The sequence below is a fragment of the Vipera ursinii genome (assembly GCF_947247035.1).
Source record: "Vipera ursinii genome assembly, chromosome: 3".
Taxonomy (NCBI): domain Eukaryota; kingdom Metazoa; phylum Chordata; class Lepidosauria; order Squamata; family Viperidae; genus Vipera; species Vipera ursinii.
In genome coordinates this window covers 129469839-129486035 of record NC_139516.1, presented here as the reverse complement: position 1 = coordinate 129486035, position 16197 = coordinate 129469839, and the positions used below count along the sequence as shown (strand labels likewise).

At 37.3% G+C, this 16197-nt stretch overlaps 1 protein-coding gene across 1 annotated transcript in view; it reads left to right on the top strand.

The window, feature by feature from the left end:
- DNAH5 (dynein axonemal heavy chain 5) overlaps nucleotides 1-16197 on the top strand; it is a gene marked incomplete at its 5' end in the record, with an annotated part of 162574 nt that overhangs the window by 95318 nt on the left and 51059 nt on the right. The window lies entirely within an intron of this gene.

Genomic DNA, 16197 nt, shown 5'->3' with positions numbered 1-16197 from the left:
GGAAAATAATAACCATTTGTACTAAAGAAAAGGCAATGGCAATTTTTCACCTTTATCTAGAACACAGAAGATAACATTCAAAGTGGGTTTTTTTTTAAAAAAATGAAGCAACATAAAAAAACTAATTTTCTCTACAATCCTGGAAAAAGAAAGAATAGATAGACATTTATATAGGAATACATATCTGACAATATAATAATGGAAAACATAGCTCAGAATTTAAGAGAACACAAAACACACACACATACACACACACACAGAAGGGGGGGGAGAGAGGAGAGGGGAAATCTCTCAGTAAATCTACAATCCTCTCATTTTAAAAAGTTATTTAGAGAAAAGACACTAGTCTTTCTTTCAGGCAAATAGTTACTATCTCTGTTATCTGAAATGGATTTGAAAATCTCTGCCACAAATTCAGATTTCCCATGCTCTGCTTGTAAATTAGTCCTCAGTTGTGCTTCTTAGATATTCCATTTAAACATACAGTATTCCATTTAAAATAAGTAAATTTAGCATTTGAGTAACTGATAGGACTTTTAATTTTTCCCAAATTCCATAATAAAAACTCTGTATGTATCAAAACAGCCTGGTTTGGTTTTTTTCAATAATATATTTTATTGATTTTTTTAACATAGTTACCTTAATATTTGGTAAACAGTGTGTTGTCTGGGTTTACATTTAAAAAAACATTCACTAACAGTTGCTTTCTATGACCTATAATCCACATAATAGCTTTACTTGATTTCCTCTTTTTTTCATAATGTTCTCTTTTGCCAATCTTAAGTTAATACAATTCTTTTTTTTTATTGAAAAGTTTTAAAATACAATTTTCCTTTAAGCATCCCCCCTTCCCCCTCCCTCCTCCCCCCCTACCTCCCCACCTCCCCCCCTCCCCCCCCGACTTCCCAGAGCTAAATACAAGGTATATATATAAAAAGCAATCATAAACAATCATATACTAACAACTATAAACTCTAAAATCCATCACTCTCTAGCTTATATAGGATAAAACAAGCCTTAATAATATTGAATATGTATAAAAAGAAACTAAGATAAGAAAAAAAAACGAAAGAAGACTTATTCAAATGCTACATAAAACTTCTTAACCCTATACTTGTTCTGGATAAACTCAATCCATTTTGTCCATTCCATAATATAGCGTTCTTGCGAATGATCTTTCAAATAGGCCGAAATCTTCGCCATCTCTGCCAGGTCGGAAACCTTTAAAGTCCACTCTTCTATGGTCGGCAGTTCCTCTTTCTTCCAATATTGGCCTATCAAAAGTCTTGCCGCCGTAATTAAGTTCAACATCAACTTGGTGTCCACAACTGTAGCGTCTGCAATTATTCCCAACAAAAAAAGTTGCGGACAAAACTTTATCCTCTGTTTAAAAATCTTCTGCATATTCCACCAGACTTTTATCCAAAAAGCCTTAACCTTCTTACATGTCCACCATATGTGAAAATATGTTGCATCTTCATCACCACACCTCCAACATTTAGGCTGATAATTCGGATACATACTTGCAAGCTTTTTAGGATCTAAATGCCATCTATAAAACATTTTGTAGAAGTTCTCTCTTAGATTTTGAGCTTGAGTAAATTTTACGTTCCTCACCCAAATCTTTTCCCACGTGTCCATTGTGATAACTTCCTGGATGTTTTGGGCCCATTTTATCATACAATCCTTAACAAGCTCTGTTTCTGAGTCAATCTCTATCAATGCAAGATATATCCGTTTGATATGTGCTGGTCCCTGATTTCTAATTTGCTTTATCAAATTTTCATCATTCATTGTAAATCCATTTTTCTGGTCTTCTTTCCACCTGGCCCGTAACTGAGTATATTGAAACCAATTTTGAACAACCTTCTCTTCTCGCAAGAGGCTATATGATTTCAAACACCAAACATTTCTTTCCAAACTAAGAATCTCCTTGTACGTAGTCACATCATGTTTGAAGCCAGCATGTATATTTTCTATTGCGTGTTTTGGAATTGCCCACAATGGTATCTTGCAACTTAACTTATGTCTATACTTCTTCCAAACTCTCAGCAATGCATGCCTTAAAATATGCACCCTAAACACGTTGTCTACCTTCTTATCATACAACAAATATGCATGCCAGCCAAACAACAAATCATGGCCCTCAAGATTTAATAACCTCCCTTGCGTCAAATTAATCCAGTCACTTATTCCTACTAATGCAGCAGCTTCATAATATAATTTAAAATTAGGCAATTTAAGGCCACCTCTCTCACGAGTATCCTGCATAATCTTAAGTTTAACTCGTGGTTTTTCCCCTGCCCACACAAATTTATTGATACCTCGCTGCCATTCCTCCAAATTAGAATCTTTCTTAAGAATCGGTATCATTTGAAATAACAATAAAAATTTAGGCAGGACATTCATTTTTACTGCTGCAATCCGTCCCAACAAAGACAATTGCAATTTTTCCCAACTCTCCAATTCTTTTTGAATTTTCCCCCATAGTTTTTCATAATTATTTTTATATAGCTTTGTATTAGAGGGCGACAAAATCACCCCCAAATATTTAACCCTTTTAACAATCTCAAATCCAGTTAATCCTTCTAAGAGGGCCTTTTGCGGTGTTGTCATATTTTTGGCCAAAATTTTTGTTTTTGGTACATTAACCTTAAATCCAGAAACCTTCCCATATTGCGTTATTATCTCCATCAGGTCCACAACAGAGTTCTCTGGCTGGGTCACTGTAACAACCAGATCGTCTGCGAATGCTCTCAATCTATAATCCTGATCTCTAATTTGTATCCCCTTAATTTTTTCCGAATTCCGTATTTTAACCAATAATATCTCTAATGTTAACACAAATAACAAGGGCAATAACGGACACCCTTGCCTTGTGCCCTTCTCAATATTACATGCCTCTGTCAGGCTATTATTAACTATAATTCGGGCAGTTTGTTTTTGATATAATGCCCTAATCGGTTGCAAAAAGTTTTCCCCAAAATCCATTTTGTCTAAAACTTTCAACAAAAATTGCCAATTCAATTGATCAAAAGCTTTTTCAGCATCTAAAAAAATTAGCGCTGCAGAGATCTGGTTGTGCCTTTCCAAAAACTCTAACACATCAACTATATGCCTCACATTATTTTTCATTTGCCTACCACTAATAAACCCCGTTTGATCCCCATGAATCACCTGTTGCAGAACCCTCATCAGTCTATTAGCCAAAACCTTAGCAAATATCTTGTAATCTGTGTTTAAAAGCGATGTCGGTCTATAATTTTTAACTTGAGTAGCATCTTGGTCTTCCTACGGAATCAAAGAAATAAAAGCTGTTCTCCAAGACGGTGGCACCTTTCCCCCCCTCTGGATTGTCTGGAACAGTTCCTTTAACGGTTTTATCATTTCTAATTGTAAATTTTTGTAATAGGCCGCAGTCAAGCCATCCGTACCTGGTGCTTTATCCACCTTCAATTCCTTAATTGCTGTAAAAATTTCTTCTTCTGTGATCAGTTGATTAATCCCTTCTTTTTGTACTTGCGTAAGAACCGGGATGCTAGCATTTTCCAAATATATATCAATGTCTTTTTCATTAATTTTCTCCTTAGCATATAATTTAGAATAAAAATCCACAAAAGCATCCTTAATAAGGTCCTGTTGAAACACAACCCTTCCTTTATGCTCAATCTTGTCTATATTAGAAGCCCTTTGTTTTTTCCTCAATCTATAAGCTAACCATCTACCTGGTTTATTAGCGTTGCAAAAAGTATTGTGCCTGGCAAACCGCAGATTGGTTGCCACTTGGTCAGCCATTAATTTATCAAATTGTCCTCTTAACAATTTAATAGCCTCCTTAGTCTTCACATCCTCTGAGTTCAAAATCAAAGCCTTTTCTTTTTCCTTTATTTCGTTCTCCAGTTCTTTCCTCCTAGCTTCCACAACACGTCTATGTTTGTTATTCATATATATCAACACCCCTCTCATATATGCCTTGCTAGCATCCCACACCATATCCATAGAGGTACCTTTGTTCATATTAGTTTCAAAAAAATCCTTCATCCGCTGTTTGCATTCTTCCACATTTCTCTGATTTCTAAACAAATTCTCATTTACACGCCACGAGCGCCTATCTCTTTTCTCCTTATCAATCTCTAACCAAACTGGACTATGATCAGAGATAGTTCTTGCACAAATCTTCACCTTTTTAATCCTCAAAAAAAAGTCATTAGTCACCAAAATAAAATCAATCCTCGAAAAAGATTGATGTCTATCAGAATAAAAAGTATAATCCTTTTCCTGCAAGTGTCTCTCACGCCAAATATCTCGCAGTTCCAGGTCATCCTTCATTTCAAAAAAAGATTTAGGCAGTCTAGCATGACTTGGAATGCGCTTAAAAGCTCCAGCCTTGTCCATCTGTACATCCAAAACACCATTCCAGTCCCCCATAAAAATAAAAGATTTATAATCCAAGTGGGTAAGCTTTGTATGAAGTAAACTAAAAAAGTCAGCCTGTTGTTGTTGTTGATTAGGGGCATACAGTCCAACTAAAAGCGTCTTTTTGCCTTCTAGCAACAAGTCTATCAATACGTATCTTCCATGCTTATCTGCTTCAATTAAGTCCGCTGTTATGGCACTTTTAATATAACAACCACTCCATTTTTCTTATTCATTGCAGAGGCAGCAAAGTACGTGCCCAGTCTTGAATTCAATAAAAACTTTTGGTCCATAGCCCTAATATGCGTTTCTTGCAAACATATAACATCTATCTTGAATTGTTTTAAATATTGAAAAACTCTCTTTCTCTTCTGTGGTGAATTTAGTCCATTAACGTTCCAAGTCAAAAATTTAGTTGCCATGCATATCCTCCCAAAGCTCTTGAAGCACTGCTTTGATAGGACTATCTTCTTTAGGCCGTGCTCCTCCCACTGCTTGGCTATGAGTACGTTGTGAAGATTCTGAAGACTTTTGCTGGTCTTGTTCTTTTATTTTCTTTGCTCTTTTTAAAGCAGCACGCGTTACCCTTTGCTCTCTAGGATCATCCAAAGAAGTTATAGCTTGATCTCCTCCAGCACCGTTTTCCTCTGTTTCCTCCTCTTGATGTTCTCCTTCTCCTTCTCCAGATCCCTTTGCAGCTTCCAGAAGTGTTAATGGGGTTGCTTTTAAAACAGTATTGTAGAAATCACGCGCTTGTTTCACAGTAATCAACCGATACCTTTTGCCTTCATACATCACCATCAGCCCGTCTGGAATCTCCCATCTGAACCTTATGTCTCGTTGCTTGAGCTCTTGAACAAGAAATGTGAAGTCTTTCCTTCTCCTTAAAATCTTTGGAGGGATTTCTTTTAAAACCAAGACTTCTTGATCAGCAATCACAACTTTAGCATCATAGGCAGCTTGTATAACTTCATCTCTAATTTCTCTTTTTGCAAAGTAAACCACCACATCTCTAGGCAACTTTCTCTGTCTGGCAATCCATGAGTTAACACGGAACACTTTATCCATAGCTGCTCTTATTTCAGATGCTGGCTGATTCAACACCACTTCGAAAGCCTCAGAAACCAGCTGCTTTAAATCTTCCTTAATGTTCTCTTTTAAACCTCTGATTCTAACAGCAAACTGCATCTGGTAATATTGAGCAAGGCTTAACTCCCTTTCCATTTTGTCTCTTAAATTTTCATTCTCCCGTACTTTAACTTCTAATATTGCATTCTTTTGAGTCAGATCATCCAGTTTTTCATCTAAATCTTCCACACATTCCGCCACTTTATGCACTGAAGACAAAATGTCTACCTTCATCACGCTGAATTTCTGTTCCATCCTCTCTTCCATTCTCTCCTCCAGTTTCTCCAATTTCTCCTCCATCTGTGCAAATTTATCACCCATCGATTGATTAATTGATTCCAAAAGTACCTGGGCATGTTTATCCAAAGCATCTCGTAAATCCTTCAATGTCAGTACATCAGGAGGGTTCAACGCCTGTAATGATGATTGTTGCACCGGAGAAGATCCACCACTCCGAAGAGTTTTAGGGGGAGGTTTAGCCGCCATCTTTTACTTTTCAATTGTGACGCACTTTCACTTAAAGTTTAAAAAGTCCATCAAGCTCGAGAGTATAATAAAATAATCCTCTTCACCTTTCCCTCTTGTACCGCTCTGCCTGCTCCTTTAATCCATAGTCCTTTCTTCAGGCAGGGGTGGTCGCAGACGCCTGGCTCTGCTCCAAGAAATCCGGAGCAGAGACGCTGGCCAGCTGGGAGCAACCCAGGCTTCAGGGGAGTTCAATCCTTCAGCCGCCCAAGCTCCAAGCTCAGGCGGCCCCGGAGAACTCGACCCCTACCTGGGGCCTCACCCCCTCCTCTTCTCCCGAGGAGGGGGCTTCAAATTCGCCCGAACAGTTGATCGGCACTGTTTCGGGCGAAAAAAAACACAGCTGAGCCGCGGGCAGCCCGGGAAGGCTGTCTCCGTCGCCGCGGAGCCACCGGAAGTCGAAAGTTAATACAATTCTTGTTGTTTTGACAGATAACAATGGAGTATAAAAAATTTTCTAATATTTCTACAGATAATCACATCAGTATAATATTTCTTTTCTATCTAGTCATTCTGGTTGCCTCATCATAGATCCTGTTTACAGTTCTTGTTTACATTTGTTTTCCCCACAATGTTCAAGACATTCTTACTGGTTAAGATTTTCTCAATGTTGTTGTTGTTAGCTGCGAAGTCATGTCCAACCCATTGTGACCCCATGGACAATGTTCCTCCAGGCCTTCCTGTCCTCTACCATCTTCTGGAGTCCCTTTAAGCTCACGCCTACTGTGACTCCATCCAGCCACCTCATTCTCTGCCATACATCTTTCACAGCCATACATTGCAACTGGGAAGACCGTAGCCTTGACTATACGCACTTTTGTTGACAGGGTGATGTCTCTGCTTTTTAGTGTGCTGTCTAGATTTGCCATTGCTTTTCTCCCCAGGAGCAAGCGTCTTTTAATTTCTTGGCTACAGTCCCCAACTGCAGTGATCTTGGAGCCCAGGAAAATAAAATCTGTCACTACCTCCATTTGTTCCCCATCTATTTGCCAGGAATTGAGAGGGCCGGATGCCATGATCTTGGTTTTCTTAATGTTAAGTTTTAACCCAACCTTTGAACTCTCCTTCTTCACCCACAACAAGAGGCTCTTTAGTTCTTCTTCACTTTCTGCCATTAGGGTGGTATCATCTGCATATCTTAGGTTGTTGATATTTCTCCTGGCAATCTTAATTCCAACTTTTGATTCATCTAGCCCTGCCTTTTTCATGATGTGCTCTGCATATAAGTTAAATAGGCAGGGCGACAGTACACAGCCTTGCCGGACTCCTTTCCCAATTTTGAACCAATCAGTGGTTCCGTGTCCAGTTCTCACTGTTGCTTCTTGGCCCATATAAAGGTTTCTCAAGAGACAAGATGGTCTGGTACTCCCATCTCTTTAAAAACTTGCCACAGTTTGTTGTGATCCACACAATCGAAGGCTTTAGCATAGTCAATTAAGCAGAAGTAGATGTTTTTCTGGAACTCCCTAGCTTTCTCCATGATCCAGCGTATGTTGGCAATTTGATCTCTAGTTCCTCTGCCTCTTCGAAATCCTTCCTGTACTTCTGGTAGTTCTTGATCCACGTACTGCTGGAGTCTAGCTTAAACATAACTTTACTAGCATGAGAAATGAGTGCAATGGTGTGATAGTTTGACCATTCTTTGGCACTGCCTTTCTTTGGAATTGGAATGTAAACTGATCTTTTCCAACCCTGTAGCCACTGTTGAGTTTTCCAAATTTGTTGGCAAATTGAGTGTAGCACTTTTACTGCATCGTCTTTTAAGATTTTGAATAGCTCAGCTGGAATACTGTCACCTCCACTAGCTTTGTTGTTGCTCAGCTTTCCTAAGGCCCACTTCACTTCACATTCTAGGATATGTGGCTCGGGGGTCAGTGACCACCCAATCGTGGTTATCTGGGACATTAAGCTCGTTCTTGTATAGTTCTTCTGTGTAGTTTTGCCACCTCTTCTTAATCTCTTCTGCCTCTGTTAGGTCCCTGCCATTTTGGTCCTTTATCATGCCCATCTTTGCATGAAACATTCCCTTCATATCTCCAATTTTCTTGAAGAGATCTCTGGTCCTCCCTATTCTATTGTTTTCTTCTATTTCTTTGCACTGTTCATTTAAGAAGGCATTCTTATCTCTTCTAGCTATTCTCTGGAATTCTGCATTCAATTGGGTGTATCTTTCTCTTTCTCCCTTGCCTTTCACTTCCCTTCTTTCCTCAGCTATTTGCAAAGCTTCCTCAGACAGCCATTTTGCTTACTTGCATTTCTTTTTCTTTGGGATGGTTTTAGTTGCTACCTCTTGTGCAGTGTTGTGAACCTCCATCCATAGTTCTTCAGGCACTCTTTCTATCAGATCTAATTCCTTAAATCTATTTGTCACCTCTACTGTATATTCAACAGGGATATGATTTAATTCATGCCTGAGTAGCCTAGTGCTTTTCCCTACTTTCTTCAGTTTAAGCCTAAACTTTGCAATGAGAAGCTCATGGTCAGAGCCTCAGTCAGCTCCTGGTCTTGTTTTTACTGACTGTATAGAGCTTCTCCATCTTTGGCTGCAGAGCACATAGTCAATCTGATTTCTGTGTTGACTGTCTGGTGATGTCCATGTGTAGAGCCGTCTCTTGGGTTGTTGGAAAAGAGTGTTTGCTATGACCATCATATTCTCTTGACAAAATTCTATCAGCCTGTGCCCTGCATCATTTTGTACTCCATGCCCAAATTTGCCTGTTATTCCGGTTATCTTTTGGCTTCCTACTTTAGCATTCCAATCCCCCATGATGATAATAATAATAATGACATCATTTTTTGGTGCTAGTTCTATAAGGTGCTGTAGGGCTTCATAGAACCGGTCAATTTCATCCTCTTCAGCACTGGTGGTTGGGGCATAGACTTGGACTACTGTGATATTGAATGGTTTGCCTTGGATTCGAACTGAGATCATTCTGTTATTTTGGGGATTGTATCCCAGTATTGCTTTTCCTACTCTTTTATTGACTATGGAGGCAACTCCATTTCTTCTGAGGGATTCTTGCCCGCAGTAGTATACCTGATGGTCATCTGAATTAAATTCACCCATTTCTGTCCATTTTAGTTCACTGATTCCTAAGATGTTGATGTTCAGTCTTGTCATCTCTTGTTTGACCACGTCCAGCTTTCCTTGATTCATGGATCTTACATTCCAGGTTCCTATGGAGAAAAAATCTTTGCAGCATCGGACTTTCCTTTCACCACCAGATACATCCACAGCTGAGCGTCCTTTCGGCTTTGGCCCAGTCGCTTCATTCTTTCTGGTGCTATTCTCAACGTTAATTACATTTAAATATTTAACTATTTTTTCTCATGTAAGCTGTCCCAATACTTTTACCTTACTTAAGGAATAAATAGGACTAAAAAAATAGAAGAATAAGAGTAGAGAAAAATAAAAAGATAGTATGCTACTTAAAATCTATGTTTCCCTTAAGCTAATACATATTTATTTCCAAAAATTTTCCATTCGTTTTTACCATAATTAAAAATATGTTTAATTTTTAAATATTCCATTTAATAAATCTAGTCATCTTGTCTTTTAACTCTTATTCAAAACATTTTAATCCATTGTAATTTTCTTAAAGTCAATCACATTTAAATATCTAAAACATTTCCTTTATATAAGTCATTCCAACTCTTATATTACTCATATCAAGAAATAAAATAAGAGAAAAGAAAAAGAGAGTACTATGTTAACTGAGGGGTTCCTCCCTCTTAAAATAAAATTCATGTCCAAAATCTTTCTATTTTTTTAACCATATTCAAACAGGTGTTTCTTTTTTAAATATTCTCTCTGATAGGTCCCATCATCTATTTTCTTAATTTTCATTTTGGTCTTTTTCTTTTGCCGGGTATCTTTCTTAATCAGTATGTTCTGCTGAATCAAAAAGTATTTCCATATTTTTGTAAGTGTTACTGTAGATATAAAAGGTAAGTCAAGTACAATATCTTTGTTACAGTCATTTGCCCTTTCATGTTTGTTGAAAATCTTTTTCTTTCTTTTTCTCTCTGTTTCTCTTACCATTTTTTACCTCTCCAGTTCTAGTGGTGTTCCTGACATATCCGCAATCCATTTTGTCCAGTCTTTTTTCTTATCCTCAAATTTGTCTTGTGGTCTTAAATTATAAGTTGTCTTTTCCAAATCCATTATTTCTTGTAAATATTTTTCCACTTGGGTTAAATCATACTTCTTTGTTTTGTTAAGTTCCATCTTTAAGTCTCTATCCTTGAATTTGTGTTCCGTTATCTATTTTATCTTTTTCCTTCTCTACTGTTGTTTTCTGGGATTTTTTGTTGTTGTAAAATTAAATTAGAGATGAATTGGTTTATGTTTTCAAAGTTATTTTGGATTTCTTTGTGGTTTGAAATCACTGTTGTTTGAATTAGTTGCAGCATATCATATGTCTCCTCTTGAAAGGTATTTATTTTTTCTTGATAAGTTCTTTCTGCAAGTCTCTGATTTTCCATAATGGCCAAGAATCAAAGTTTTCTTTTCTCTGGAGTCACAGCTAAGTAGATATTTGTAATCCTGAAAAGTTATAATAATAATAAAGTTGGAAGGGACTTTGGAGGTCATCTAGTCCAACCCCCTGTTCAGGCAGGAAACTCTATACCATTTCAGACAAATGGCTGTCCAGTCTCTTCTTAAAAACTTCCAGTGTTGGAGCATTCACCACTTCTGGAGGCAGGTTGTTCCACTTGTTAATTTTTTTAACTGTCAGGAAGTTTCTCCTTAGTTCTAGGTTGCTTCTCTCCTTGATTTGTTTCCATCTGTTGCTTCTTGTCCTGCCTTCAGGCGCTTTGGAGAATAGCTTGACCCCCTCTTCTTTGTGGCTTTCCCCGAGTATAACACTGCTGTCATGTCATCCCTCGCCCTTCTCTTCATTAAACTAGACATACCCAATTCCAGCAACCGTTCCTTATATGTTCAAAAAGGTTTTTTCCCCTGAGGTTTATAATTCTCTCTTTGTCTGCAGCCCAGATTGTTTTCTTTTTTGTCACAGCTGTTCTCTATTGTTAGAGCTTTGCAGGTCACAAGCACAGATTAGTTTTTTCCAGATTTTGCCAAGTCCTGTATGAAAGCCATAACTGTCATGGTCTTTATCCACCACTAGATGTCAGCACCAGTTTATTTTTCAATTTTCAAAATAAACAGTTGCCTTAAAAATGAGAACTTATCCAAATTTAGGTTTTATATTCATTTCATTTCATTTCTATATGTTTTGGTCCTCCATAAAAGTTTTTTTTTAATTTTTTTTATTGAAAAGTTTTTCAATACATTTTATCTTTAACAATCCCTCCCCCCTCCCCCACCCAACCCTTCCTAACCCTCCCTAACCCTACCCACTCTCCTTCCCCCCTCCCCTCTCCCCGACTTCCCAGAGCTAAATACAAGGTGTAAAAGTAAAGACAATCATAATCAACCATATGTTAACAACAATAAACTATTAAGTCTATCGCACTCTAGCTCATATAAAATGACTACAAGCAATACTAGTATCACATCAAAACTTATACAAATGCTAAATGAAACTTTTTAGTCCCATATTTGTTCTGGATGTAATCAATCCACTTTTTCCACTCCATAATATAACGTCGTTGCGAATGGTCTTTCAAATAAGCCGAAATCTTTGCCATTTCCGACAGGTCAGAAACTTTTAGAGTCCATTCTTCTATAGTTGGCAGTTCCTCCTTCTTCCAATATTGACCTACTAAAAGTCTTGCTGCCGTAATTAAGTTCAACATCAACTTAGTGTCCACAACAGTAATATCCGTAATTATGCCCAATAAAAACAATTGCGGACAAAACTTTATCCTCTGCTTAAATATCTTCTGCATATTCCACCAAATTTTAATCCAAAAAGCTTTAACCTTTTTACAGGTCCACCATATATGAAAATACGTTGCGTCTTCGCCACCACATCTCCAACATTTAGGTTGATAGTTCGGATACATACTTGCAAGCTTTTTAGGATCTAAATGCCACCTATAAAACATTTTGTAAAAGTTCTCTCTTAAATTTTGAGCTTGCGTAAATTTTACTTTCCTCACCCAGATCTTTTCCCAAGTATCCATTGTGATAACTTTTTGAATATTCTGAGCCCACTTTATCATGCAGTCTTTAACAAGTTCTGTTTCTGAGTCAATTTCTATCAATACAAGATATATCCGTTTGATATGTGCTGGACCCTGATTTCTAATTTGCTTTACCAAATTTTCATCAGTCATTGAAAAGCCAGTTTTCTGATCTTCTTTCCACCTGGCCCATAATTGACCATATTGAAACCAGGTTTGAACAATCTTCTCTTCTCGTAAAAAATTGTACGGCTTCAAACATCATACGTTCCTCTCCAAGCTTAAAATTTCCTTGTACTTAGTCACATCATGTTTAAACCCAACATTTATGTTTTCTATTGCATGTTTCGGTATTGTCCATAAAGGTATCTTGTAGTTTAACTTATGTCTATACTTCTTCCAAACTCTCAACAATGCTTGTCTTAAAATATGCACCTTAAACACATTATCTACCTTCTTATCATACAATAAATATGCATGCCAGCCAAATAACAAGTCGTGGCCTTCAAGATTTAATAATCTCCCTTGTGTTAAATTAATCCAATCACTTATCGCTGACAATGCAGCAGCTTCATAATATAATTTAAAGTTGGGCATTTTAAGACCACCTCTTTCACGCATGTCCTGCATAACCTTAAATTTAACTCGTGGCCTTTTCCCTGCCCATACAAATTTATTGATACCCTTTTGCCATTCCTCCAAATTTGAGTCTTTTTTAAGAATAGGTATCATTTGAAATAAAAATAAAAATTTAGGCAAAGCATTCATTTTCACTGCTGCAATTCTTCCCAATAGAGACAATTGTAATTTTTTCCAACTTTCCAATTCTTTTTGAATTTTTCCCCATAAGTTTTCATAATTATTTGTATATAACTTTGCATTTGAGGGTGACAAATACACCCCCAAATATTTAACCCTTTTAACAATCTCAAATCCAGTTAACCCTTCTAAAAGGGCCTTTTGCGATACTGTCATATTTTTGGCCAGAATTTTAGTTTTTTGTACATGAACCTTAAATCCAGAAACCTTCCCATATTGCATTATTATCTCCATCAGGTCCACAACAGAATTCTTTGGCTGAGTCACCGTAACAACCAGATTGTCTGCAAACGCCCTCAGTCTATAATCCTGATCTTTAATTTGAATTCCCTTAATTTTTTCCAAATTCCGTATTTTTATCAATAATATCTCCAATGTTAAAACAAATAATAAAGGTGATAATGGACACCCTTGTCTTGTACCCTTTTCAATATTACATACTTCAGTCAAACTATTATTTACTATTATTTGAGCTGTTTGTTTTTGATATAATGCCCTAATTGGTCGTAAGAATTTATCCCCAAAATTCATTTTATCTAATACTTTCATCAAAAATTGCCAATCCAGTTGATCAAAGGCTTTTTCAGCATCTAAAAAATCAGCGCCGCAGGGATCTGGTTGTTCCTTTCCAAAAATTCCAACAAGTCTACTATATGCCTCACATTATTTTTCATTTGTCTACCACAAATGAACCCAGTTTGGTCCTCATGAATTATCTGTTGCAAAACCCTCATCAATCTATTAGCTAAAACCTTAGCAAATATCTTGTAGTCCGTGTTCAAAAGTGATATTGGTCTATAATTTCTTACTTGAGTGACATCCTGGTCTTCCTTTGGAATCAGAGAAATAAAAGCAGTTCTCCAAGACGGAGGCACCCTTCCTCCCCTTTGAATTGTCTGAAACAATTCCCCTAATGGCTTTATCATCTCCAATTGTAGGTTTTTGTAATACGCCGCAGTCAGTCCATCCGTGCCTGGCGCTTTATCCACCTTCAATTGCTTAATTGCTAAAAGAATTTCTTCTTCTGTTATCAATTGATTAATCTCTTCCTTTTGTTCTTGTGTAAGAACCGGGATGTTAGCATTCCTCAAATATACATCAATATCTACTTCATTGATCTTATCTTTGGCATATAATTTAGAATAAAAATCCACAAAGGCTTCTTTAATAAGATCCTGTTGATACACCACCTTTCCCTTGTGTTCTATTTTATCTATATTAGAAGCCCTTTGCTTCTTCCTTAACATGTAAGCTAACCATCTGCCTGGTTTATTGGCATTACAAAAAGTATTATGCCTAGCAAACCATAAGTTAGTTGCCACCTGGTCAGCCATCAACTTGTCAAACTGTCCTCTTAACAAATTAATAACCTCTTTAATCTTCACATCCAATGGATTCAAAATTAGGGCCTTTTCTTTTTCCCTAATTTCATTCTCTAATTCTTTCCTCCTAGATTCCAAGTTACGTCTGTGTTTGTTGTTCATATATATTAACACCCCTCTCATATAAGCTTTGCTAGCATCCCAAACCATGTCCATAGAGGTACCCTTATTCATGTTAGTTTCAAAAAAGTCCTTCATCTGTTTTTTACATTCTTCCACATTTCCCTGATTTCTAAACAGGTTCTCATTTAGACGCCAAGAGCGCCTATCTCTATTATCCTTGTCAATCTCTAACAAGACTGGACTGTGATCAGACATAGTTCTTGGACAAATCTTTATCTTCTTAATCCTGGAAAAAAAATCATTAGTCGTTAGTATAAAGTCAATCCTAGAAAAAGATTGATGTCTATCAGAAAAAAAAGTATAATCCTTTTCTTGTAGATGTCTTTCTCTCCAAATGTCTCGCAACTCCAAATCATCCTTCATCTCAAAAAAAGATTTAGGCAATCTAGCGTGGCTTGGAGTACGCCTAGAAGAACTAACTTGTCCAATTGTACATTCAAGACACTGTTCCAATCTCCCATAAAAATAAAAGATTTATAATCCAACTGCATGATCTTACTATGTAGTAAGCTATAAAAATCAGCTTGTTGTTGATTAGGAGCATACAGTCCAACCAAACAACCTTCTAACAACAAATCTATTATCACATATCTTCCTTGCTTGTCTGCTTCTATTAACTCCGCAGTCATAGTATTCTTAACATAGATGACCACTCCATTCTTCTTATTCATAGCAGAAGCAATAAATTGTGTACCCAATCTAGAGTTCAATAAGTACTTTTGGTCCATAGCCCTAATATGTGTTTCTTGCAAACCAATAACATCAGTCTTAAATTGTTTTAAATATTGAAAAACTTTCTTTCTCTTCTGTGGTGAGTTTAAGCCATTAACATTCCAGGTTAGAAACTTACTCGCCATCCTTAGCGACCTGAAGCTTCTGGAACACGTCTGTTAGGTGTCCCTTAACTTCCTTAGGCCGCGCCCCTCCCACAGCTTCACTATAGGTACGCTTTGAAGATTCCACAACTTTCTGTTGATCCTCCCCTTGCTCTTGTCTCGCTCGTCTCGAGGCATCACGCGTCATCCTCTGATCTCTAGCATCTTCCGATGACACTGTAATTTGATCCACTCCTGTAGCTTTCTCATCTGCCTGCATTATTCCTTCAGCATCTTGAGGCTTTCCCTCGCCATTCTTCTTTGTAGATTCCAAAAGTGATAAAGGGGTTGCTTTTAAAACATTGCTGAAAAAATCACGTGCCTGCATCACTGTGACAAGACGATGCCTCGTACCTTCATGCATCACCACCATGCCCACTGGTATCTCCCATCGAAACTTGATATCACGTCTCTTAAGTTCCTGTGCCAGAAAAGTGAAATCTTTCCTTCTCCTTAAAATTCTTGGAGGGATCTCTTTTAAAACCAAAACTTCTTGCTCAGCAACCACAAGCTTAGTATCATAAGAAACTTGGATAACTTCATTCCTGATTGCTCTCTTTGTGAAATAGACAACCACATCTCTAGGTAACTTCCTTTGCCTTGCAATCCATGAATTCACACGAAAGATTTTGTCTATATTTCCCTCAATTTCAGCTGCTGACTGACCCAGTACCCTTCCAAAGCTTCAGAGACTATCTGCTTTAAATCTTCTTTAGGATTCTCTTTTAAGCCTCTGATTCTGATAGCAAACTCCATCTGATGGTACTGGACCAGGGTCAAGTCACCGTCCATTTTATCCATCACATTTTCAGTCTCTAACACTTTTGCTTCTAATC